Source organism: Varanus komodoensis, unplaced genomic scaffold (genome assembly GCF_004798865.1).
Source record: "Varanus komodoensis strain SLA01 unplaced genomic scaffold, ASM479886v1 scaffold8, whole genome shotgun sequence".
In the NCBI taxonomy this organism is placed as follows: Eukaryota; Metazoa; Chordata; class Lepidosauria; order Squamata; family Varanidae; genus Varanus; species Varanus komodoensis.
The window spans coordinates 3,379,712-3,388,833 of record NW_025336481.1 but is presented as its reverse complement, the minus strand read 5'-3'; the positions used below and the strand labels follow the sequence as shown (position 1 = coordinate 3,388,833).

General features: G+C 44.4%; 1 protein-coding gene across 7 annotated transcripts in view; it reads left to right on the top strand.

Moving 5' to 3' along the window:
- The first annotated feature begins 572 nt into the window (after positions 1–572).
- The window catches only part of ZBTB46 (zinc finger and BTB domain containing 46), a 79,077-nt gene continuing 70,527 nt past the window's right edge, over positions 573–9,122 (top strand). For 5 of the 7 annotated variants that reach the window (XR_006417082.1, XR_006417084.1, XR_006417083.1 and 2 more), the window contains exon 1: positions 1,594–1,803. The gene's annotated coding sequence lies outside the window, so the exon portion shown is untranslated. Of the gene's footprint in view, positions 742–1,589; positions 1,804–9,122 lie in introns of those variants that run through there. The other 2 variants (XM_044454915.1, XM_044454916.1) reach the window with 2 other exon arrangements.

Below are 9,122 nucleotides of genomic sequence, written 5' to 3'. Positions count from 1 at the left end.
GGCGCGTGCACGGAACTCGCGCCCCGCTCCCCGGTCCGCGACCGCCCCCGAGATGATTCCTGGGCGTCACGTCGGAGGGCACGGAGGGACGCGCGGGCGCCAAGGGGAGGCCCTGACCGTTGCCAGGGCGACCGCAGCCACAGCTTGCCCTTGGCAACAATCCTGTCAGGGTTGCTTTCTCCCATGATGCTCAGCGCCCCCTCCGCCCCCCCTCCCGCGGCTGTGTCCAGCAGTTTGACAGTTGGTCGCGCTTCCACTTCGCGCGCTCTCCCATTCCCCGCTGGCGCGAGGGGAGGAGGCCGGTCCGCGAGAGCCAGGAGGAGGAGGAGGAGGAGGGGAAAAAGCCCTGCGGGGCGTGGTTTAGGGAGGCCGGTGTCCGGCGCTACCCAACCCGCGAGCAGATGGCCCTCGTCCCCGCCCCTTCTTCGCACGCGCCTCGCCTGGCTCCGCCCTCCCCCCCTCCCCCCTCCGCCTCGCCGGCTCGTGCGGCCGAGCCCGAGCATGGCCCCTCCCCCGTCTCTTTGGCCAAGTTGTGCGAGGGAGCCGGGGAGCGCGCGCGCGCCCGCCCCCTCCTTCCCTGGGGGGAGAGGGGAGGCGGGAACGCGCTCCGGCTCCCCCCTCTCTTGCCCCTCTCTCTTTTTCCGCCCCCCAACTCGTGAAGAGAGAGAGAGAGACGGAGGGACCGAGAGGAGCGCGCGCGCCGGCCGCCCCAGACCCGCGCGGCTCCCTCATGACGCGCAGGTAAGAGGCGGGGGGCGGCGGGGCTGCCCCCAGGCGCCCACCGGCCTGCCCCATGCGCGGGCTGGCTGCCCCTGAGGGGCCGCGACGTTTGCGCCCCCTCGGCGCTGGCAGAACTGGTCCCCCCACCAAGCCCAGGTGACCCTCCCCCTGCTGCCCCTGGGCAGTGGGGGGGCTTTAGAATGGACCTGCTAACTCAGCCCCCCCCGTGAGTGGGGCCGGGCGCTCGCCCCCTGCAGCCCGCTCAGCCCCTTCGCCCTCTTCCTTTTGGGGCGTGCGGATCGCGGCAGTACTGCGGAGGCGGGGGGAGGCAATCCCGCCCGGCCGGGGCAGGAGCGCCCCTCGCGCCCGCGAGCGCTTCGCTGGAGATGCACGTGCTCGCCTCGGCGCGCCCCCCCCCCCCCGCTCCCGCGCCCGCGCCCGCCGGGGAGGAAGGGTGCTTGCGCCCTCCCCGCGGCTCCGCGAATGGGTTGCAGCTCGCGCCCGGCGTCCGCCTCCCCTGCCCAATGAGCTGCGCGGGGCTAGGAGCCCGGGCCGTGCGCGCACATCGACGCGCGCACGGGCAAGCACGCCGTGCCTGCTGCCCTCCGCGATCCTGCAAGGCAGCTGGGCGAAATCCAGCGGGAGGGTGGGGGCGAGATTGCCCCCCTCTGCGTGGAAAGGGCATGTGGCTTCTCTGATCTTGCTTCACCCCAGGACAGGATGCCTTATTTGGGACTAGGTGGGTGGATAGATGGGGACAGCACAGCGACTGACTGGCAGGGTTTAACCCCCTCCTGCTGCTCCCCTCTCTCCTCCCCTTCTCACCCCCACCCCTCCCTCTAACCTCCGAAAGGGGAATTTTCCAGCTGGTAATTTCTGCTGCGTCAACACGCAGCTCAAGGGAGTGGAGAGGAGACAAGGGGGCATTTGAACAGCAGCTCCACTTCACCAAATAACAAGCCTTTCCATTCTGATCTGAGATTTTTTTTTTTTTTAAGCCTTTAAAAATAAGCATCTGTGGAAGTTGGATCAAGAGTTTGTCAAAAGAGAGTGGCTCAAAACTGCTTGAAAGAAAGGGATGAGGTAATACTGGTGGAACATGTATATTTCTCCTCTTGCTTTCTCTTTCTGTCTCTTTAAAGCCAGGCCTGTTTTGGGTTATTGTCTCCCCCTAAAGCCAGGCACAGATCGCCTGGCCTTGCCTCCATTTTAATTGCAAACTGAAATATTGGAAGTGACCCCGTATATTTAAACCTAGTCTTCAAAATAATGCTGCTTCCTAAAACTTTAGAAGCAACTTAATGTACTTGTAAAAGTAAAGGGGTTGGCTTGAGAATGTTGTATACGGGTAAAGAAAATTTGACACCCCAAAGGAATAATTTATAAGGTGAGTATAAAGGTGTTTCTTATGCATTGAAGGGTTTTCTTGGAAAAAAATCGTAAGGGGAGGCAAGGTTTGTAAGTTGTAGGTTGCCTTTTTGTGTCTGTAAATAGATATGTCAGCTCTACAGGAGTAATGCAAGTAGCATCTGATAACCCGATCTCAAATGACAAATAAGGAATGAAGCAGATTTCCAGGTCTATAACAGTGGGAGGATTTCTTCAGTTTATTGCACTGCTAAAGAACCAGGAATAAAATGTATAACTGAACCATTTGGAAGAGCAATATGCTTGTAGTATACGATAAGAAATATAAGCAAAAGGCAGGTTCATTCTTGAAAGGAGTTTCCTCTGTGCAGTTCTAGAGTCCAAAGGATTTATTTGGCATGGATTACCGAGACAAGATTATTATCACCATTGTTTCAAGATATGCTAATAAGGAAGCATGTCTCCCAAGCAATGTTCTTGCAGGCACCTGTACTGAAGTTCTTGTATACATTTTAATGGAAATACTTCAGTCCTTTCAAATGTTTATTGTCTCTTAATATGTATCATATACTAGGATTTTACATTTATAACTTGTAACCTGGTTCTCTTCTTCTATTTTAAGATTGTTCTCCCAAAACAAGAGAACACTGTTTTGGTAAAAGGGAAAGTGAGACACTGTTTTCTTACCATGAGACAGACAAAGCTGCAGTTTTACACAAACTTTCAACACTCAGTGTAGTTTCTTTTTCCATGTGTAGTAAACTTCTGTTTATTCTTTGTCACTTTAAATTTGGTAACATTCCAAGAATAAAGGGTAATGCTATTGGCTATTTGAGAGCCAATTCTGTTTTATCAGTTGGAAAGGTTGAACTGAATTAATAGCAGTTGAGTATAGCTGCTACTTCTCAAGTTCTCAATCTTTAAATCTCTATATCATATGGGGGGGTAGTCTAGTGCTTGCATTTTTCACATGTAATGAAAGATTGTCACTCAGTTATACTACAAGACACTTTCAGGGGACAGGCAGGGGTCTCAAAGTATTGAAACTTGCACTCCTTTCTGAACAGTGTAATCCTATATGTGTTACTTGGAACTTAGCTGTGTTCAGTCAGGCTTACTCCCTAGTAAGTGCTTTTAAGATTGTAAGCTGGAAGACTAATGTTGACCGTCATTTAAGAGGATAGTGAAATAGTATTTTTGCTGTTGGCAGATCACTTATATAGACCTTGGGATAGAATGGCTTTACTTCAGAACATGATGCATCGTTTAGTCAGATCCAAATCTGAAAGATTGATCCAGTTATCTACAATAGAGGATCATATCGTTTATTTAAAAGGATGTCATTTGCTCATTAAACAGACATAATAGCTATTTCAATAAATGATGTGCAATACACAGGTCAGATAGATGAATTTCAAAGAATAGAGGAAATGGGGCATTTTGTCCCTATGGCTTGTATTTTCTAGGGCATCTAATAGTGCTTAGGATAATCTTTTCCAGGCATTTTTTTTTTAAGGAATACTTTATTGAAACAACCTTGGCATACTTTCTAGTGAGGAAGCTACAACAAATAAATTTGCAAATTAATGTTGATATGGGACAGTTGATAACCTTAAATGACATTTCCTCTTATCTATTCTTCTTTGTGAAAGCCTTTCATTGCAATATTTCACTTTTTCTTAATTCTTTTAGTTGTGATGGGGTTTTTTTTAGTTGTGTTTAGTTTTTCATTTGTAATTTTGGTTAGCCTAGCTTTCCCCCCTCCCACAATCATTTTCAAGTAAAGCCCACATCTCCCAACGTTCTCTTTTTCAACTGTGTTTTATTTGCTGCTTTTAGCAACCTCCTTTAGACCATAGCTTGACTTTCTTGCATTATTTGTAGTGTGAATTAACCCTTGTTGCTGTATTCTTAATTTAATTGGTAAATAAAAGAATAAAAAGAGCTTAGGTTAAATCTTTGAAAAGCTCCCTGAAATTCAAATTGCTATCCTTTATACTTACAATTCCTCAAACCCTGAACACTTTGCACAATAGGATTAGTACTATATTTGTTGTATGCTCAAATGGTTGTTGCCCAAGTTTATGGTAAGACACAGTGAGCCCCCCAAAATCAGTCAATTGAATGGTTTAATCCTCCTTCAAATGCAAATCATGCATAATGAAACTTTGAAGTAAAATTTCAGAGTAGCAATACAGTAATTAACAAGTCCAGCATGGAATTTTCAAGACTAAATTCTGCCAGGCTAACTTTACTAGTTTACTAGCGTAGTGGTTTATGGGGATGCTATTGATGTATTTTTACTTGATTTCAGCAATGAATGATACTTCATTTAGTAATGTGGTTAAAAGTTGGCTACATTATAATATTGTTGGATGGAAAATTGTACTCAAAGTGTTTATCGGTGATTCTCATCAAATTAAATAAAAATTAGAGTCTAGAGCTATTCAACATTCTTATCAGTAACTTAGATAAAGGACATGGAATGCATGTCAGATATACTTAAGATATGAAATTGAGAGGGGGAGCTAACACCTAGAAAGATTGAAATAAAATTAAAAGAAACTTTGAGAAAATGAAAATTGTTTGAAACTAATAACAAGAAAACCAGCAGAGATAAACACAAAGTTCTGCATTTAGACAAAAATAAAGGAATGACTATTATAGGATGAGGAAAATCTGGGTTGATAGCAGTATATTTGGAAAGAGCCTTGGGATTGTAATTGATCACAAATTGAAGCTGATCATCATTTGGCAATATAATGCAACTTCAAAAAAGACTAACATGATGTTAGGCTGCACCAGTAGAAATTTTCCCTGTCACAGGAAGTAATAGTTATACGTTATTCTGTGCTGGTTGGAATTCTTTTTGTTTGAAGAAGGTTGTAGAAATTTGGTGTGGATTCAGAGGAGGGCAATTATGATAGTCAGTAGTATCAGAAATAGGTTGTATAAGGAAAGATTGGAGGAACTGTGTGTGTTCAGTCTGGAAGAGGAGACTAAGATGGGGGACATGAATGCACTTTTGAAATAACTGAAGGCTATCACACAGAAAAGGACTTTTTAAAGGGTAGATTTTACTTCACCATTAGGCTTGATGATAAAAGCAGTTTAGCAATATGCTTACCTTGAAGGGTCAATGGGCTTTCCTTTGGCGGAGGACTTGAAGCAAATGCTGACAAACCATCTGTTCAGGATGCTGTAGCTCTTGATTGATCGAGGGATTGAACTACGCAGATGACACAAGGATGATTCTGAGAAATGTTACTATATCCTATCCCATCCAGCCATCAGATCTCTAACACTGAACTTGTTCTTCAAGAATTATCCTTATGGAGGTAACATGACACCATCCATTTACAAGGGAGGTAACAGTGGGCTTTAGAGAACTCATGTTTGATAGGTACAGAAAATCTTGAGAGAATTAAAAAAAAAAAAAACCTTTACCATTGAAAAGGTAAAGGTGAACGTTTCCCCTTGACGTTATGTCCAGCCATGCCTGACTCTAGGGGGCGGTGCTCATCTCCATTTCCTAGCTGAGGGAGCCAGCGTTTGTCTGCAGACAGTCTCCGTGCTCATGTGGCCTTTACCACTGGGTGGGTGATAATGTTCAGTAGACAGAGAATACTTAACTGAATGTTGGGGAGGGAAAACTGGAGAACTGGGGAAGGGTATGTTGGAATGGACTATCCTGAAAGAGTCTGACTGGTTGGTGTCCTGCATGGGGCAGCCCATGCTAGAGCATTTTCTTGCAGGTCCCCCTTTTATCTAATCAGAGTTCAATTTACTTGCACAGGGTACAACCACTCATTTCCCGGCCTGAAACATTCTTTTTCTTTTCTTTTGCAAGCAAACTAACCAAGCACATGGTTTGCATACTTCTTAGGGAAAACAATGATCATAGCAGCTTAGCTCACAGTAAAGTTTATGACCCTTTTCTTTACATGGAGTTAGGTAGTTTGTATGTTGACATACTCCTTTTGTATAGGGTGGGGAGGTCTTGAAAAGAGTCCTGCATCTCTTTTTAACAATTGACAATGCTTTCCTAGCAAGCTGTGACTCTTTGTCTAAGAAACCAGATTTTTAAATGTACAGTGCATGGACTGTATTTTAACATTTGAGTGACCTAAATTTGACTCATAATCTTGTAAATTTTCTTGTGGAATTCTCTGAAGGGAAGCGTTGCTGGGATTGTAATAGAAACTCAGACTTCACCCATGCTTAATGAGACCTAAATTACTCAAATGAGAGCCTGATTTCAAGGGGATGCTTCTGTTTCATAGTATCAGATAAGTATACTTAAGGTTAATTGCCTTATGTCTGTATTCATGCATATGTTCATAAACGACTGTCCAGCAGGAATGTTTGGCTAGTGTGTGGCTAATAAATCAGACTGCTTTTACCTGAAGCTACAGATTAATTCTGTCATCTGAAGTAAATATAATGCCTGCTTGTTTCTCATCTGACCCTAGCTTGGTGGTATGTATATAGTCCCTGGCCATAATGAAGAACTGAATTTAGGAATATTAGTTGAAGCTCAGTCTAGCCAAGGCTAAGCATATTTAGTAAGTTGCCTTCACTTTGAGGGAGTGGACTAGGTAATCACTGCTGAATTTTCTTTTCCTGTGGTCATGTAGTTTTTTGGAATGATTTCTACATCATACTCTTATCAGTCGTCTATATGTCAGATCTGAGCTTTCTTGCACTGTCTCTATCCTTTCATGCCTTTTGTTCCACATGTTTGGGATACCATTTTCCCCCGAGAGCTGACAATTTATATAAAAGTTAAATGTCCACCTACATTGGTCCTTCAAATTAAAAAAAATCTGTTATATTACCCTATCTTTTGGTATCACACTTAATTTCCCTAACTTTTGTCATCTTAGATTGTGAGATAGGACCTGTTTCTCATCTTACTTAAAGTGCTTAGACCTTGAAGTGCTGCATAAAAGAACATGTCTGTTTATTAAGATAATTATCTGAGGTTCCAGCTTTCTTTGCCACCAGGTGTAAGATGGTTATTGCCTGGCAACAGGCTCTTCTCGGTTCAGGTGACTCAGCTATGGAACATAATTGCAAGAAAAGTGCATGGACCTTTACTTATTGTTGACCTGGTTAGTGTTAGCAGCAACCTGCTATGGGTGAAACTGAGCACAGATTTTCCATGTTGTGTTGTGAAAATTCAGATGGTGGGCAGAGTGCACTGCAGCTTATCATTAGTATGGTATCCCTTCTGCATCCCCTGCCCTGGAGTTAATAGTACTCTTCGGAATGAATGGAGGTGTGTGTGTGTGTGTCTGTCCAAACCTGTGAATAGACTTCTGTGCCACATGTGGCCACAAAGAGGTTGGAACAGACGACAAACAATTATTTGGAGATGGAGGCCGGGTTCCAAATAGTAATCAGCCTGGAATCTTTATGCAAGGCAAGCCTATATTGCAATAATCTTGCAGATCGATTACTGTGATGTCACCTTTACTGCAGAGTGGGAACTGTGCAATGGATATTCACAATTAAAGTGAGCATGAAGAAACGCATGCTGGATCAGACCGTGGGGCCATCAGTGCCAGCACTCGAGTCACACAGTGGCTAGCTGCCCATACAGGCCAACCTGCAGGCCAGACTTGCATGTTCCAGTGACTGGCGCATGCTTCCACCTGGCGCACGCAGACATGCCGCCCTTGTTTCTGGAGGTGGTATGTAACCACTCAGATGAGGAGTCATTCAAAGCTTTTTCCTCCATCAATGTGTCCATTCCCCTTTCAAAGCCACCCACATTTGTGGCCATTACTATATTTTGTGGAAGTGAACCCCTTTGTTTAAATATGTGGTCATTCAAGAAGTCATTCCTTTTATCTGTCCCAGATCTCCCACCAATCAGCTTCATGGGATCATCCCAGTTTCTGTTATTCTGAAAGAGGGAGAAAAAATATTCCTCCACACCATGCATAATTATGCATGTATCTTTTCTATCTTTACTTGCCTTTTTTCTAAGCTAAACGATCCCAGCTGTTGTAACCTTTCCTCACAGGGGAATTGCTTCAGCTTCTTGCTCTCTCAGCTCAGATTCTAGCTGGTTATATTTGCAACTGGGATTGTTTTGCCCCAATATACTTTACACTTGCCTGTGTTGAACCATTTTGATGCCCTTTCTTTCAACCTGAAAAGATTCTTTTGAAGCTGTTCACAATCCTGTTTTAACAACCATAAACAATTTGATATCATCTGCAATCATGGCCACTTACACTACTCACTCCTACTTCCAGAATGAATAAATTGAAAGGGATTGTTCCTGTGAAACACCACTATTTACATGCCTCCATTGGGAAAACTGCCATATATTTCTCTTTAAAAGTAGAGGCTTTTTGTTCTTTAACCAGTTACTGACCCACAATTGGACCCCTTCTCTTATTCCATGACTGCAAGGATTGCTCAGGAATTTTTGCTGAGCAACTTTATCAAAAGTCTTTTGAAAACCCAATCAAACAGAATCTACTGGTCAGCTGAAAAGGACATCTCTGAAACAGGCTATGGGTTCTGTACCGCTTTCAACCACCCCTACAACCCACTTTCACCAAGTTCACTTGAAATGAGTTTACATGACATGACTTTCTTCTTCTTTTTTTTAAGCGTCTCTGTATTAACCACAGTTGGCAAAGTGAGGACCGGCTAGGGCTACATGAGCACCAGCTAAAAAATCCTGAGGATTTTCCTGCAAATGGTATTTTTCACCCCAACACATTAAGGAAAGAAAGTTAGTGGGCAACAAAGTTGCAATTTGGCAGGAACACTTACATGCATGAGCACCGCTGTACTTGCCAAATGGCAACCTTATTGCCTGCTGCTGACATTTTCAACTTGTATTAAGATAGCTGTATGTGAAAAGCATACTTTATAGCAGACATCTCCATCTTTTGTGGGGTTGCAATGGGCTGCACTCACTTTCCCATGTGTGGATAAACACAAAGGTACAAGGGTTCCCTAAAAACAACCCCAAGAAACTATAGGAAGAGTGTTCTGGGGGACATCCTTTC